Below are 1,403 nucleotides of genomic sequence, written 5' to 3'. Positions count from 1 at the left end.
ACATCACACAGTCCTAGACACTTGGGAAGTGTTCGACTTGTGATTTTGTGATACGAAATCCAGCATGTCTATCTTGTTTGCTGTGTCATACAATAATAATAATAATAATCCAAAAATACACTACACAGTCCTAGGCACTTGGGAAGTGTTTGACTTGTGATTTTGTGATACGAAATCCAGCATGTCTATCTTGTTTGCTGTGTCATTCAATAATAATAATAATAAGCCAAAAATACATTACGCAGTTCTAGACACTTGGGAAGTGTTTGACTTGTGATTTTGTGATACGAAATCCAGCATATCTATCTTGTTTGCTGTGTCATTCAATAATAATAATAATAATAATAATAATAATAATAATAATAATAATAATAATAATAATAATAATACATCACACAGTCCTAGACACTTGGGAAGTGTCCGACTTGTGATTTTGTGATACGAAATCCAGCATGTCTATCTTGTTTGCTGTGTCATACAATAAAATAATAATAATAATAATACTTTATTTATATCCCGCTTTATCTCCCGGATGGGACTCAGGGCGGTTTTCAATCATAAAGTAAAGTTTTCTGCAACTTTTAAAGCTCGATTCTGCTTCTGCAATTGCCAAAGCTCATTCACTCTACTGCTGAGCTCTAGAAACTTTTGGTCTGCTAAACTGCTACTATTGTTTTTGTGGCTGCTTTACTTTAGAAATGCTTTTTCCTTTTTTGGAAATTATCTCCACAAAGAGGTTTACATAGAGAGGATGCCAGGCACCTTCTCTATGTAAAGAAAATAGTTCTATCTTGTCTCCTGTGCCATAGAAACACGCTATGTTAATTTTACATACATATATATAAAATATATATACAATAATTTATAAATATATAATATATTGTATATACTTATAATATTTATAATGTAATACAATATTATACTAATAATATAATAATATTAATTATATATTAAATGTAATACAGTAGAGTCTCACTTATCCAACATAAACGGGCCGGCAGAACGTTGAATAAGCAAATATGTTGGATAATAAGGAGAGATTAAGAAAAAGCCTATTAAACATCAAAATAGGTTATGATTTTACAAATTAAGCACCAAAACCTCATGTTATACAACAAATTTGACACATTAATGCTATGTAGTAATTACTGTATTTACGAATTTAGCACCAAAATATCACAATGCGTTGAAAACATTGACTACAAAAATGCGTTGGATAATTGTTGGATAAGTAAGTGTTGGATAAGTGAGACTCTACTGTATATACAATAATTTATAAATATATAATGTATTGTATATACTTATGATAATAATATTATAACGTAATACAATATTATACTACTAATAATAATATTAATTATATATTATATATTAAATGTAATACAGTAGAGTCTCACTTATCC

Source organism: Anolis carolinensis, unplaced genomic scaffold (genome assembly GCF_035594765.1).
Source record: "Anolis carolinensis isolate JA03-04 unplaced genomic scaffold, rAnoCar3.1.pri scaffold_7, whole genome shotgun sequence".
NCBI classification, from domain to species: Eukaryota; Metazoa; Chordata; class Lepidosauria; order Squamata; family Dactyloidae; genus Anolis; species Anolis carolinensis.
The sequence above is the reverse complement of the archived record's forward strand: the minus strand, read 5'-3'. Positions refer to the sequence as shown.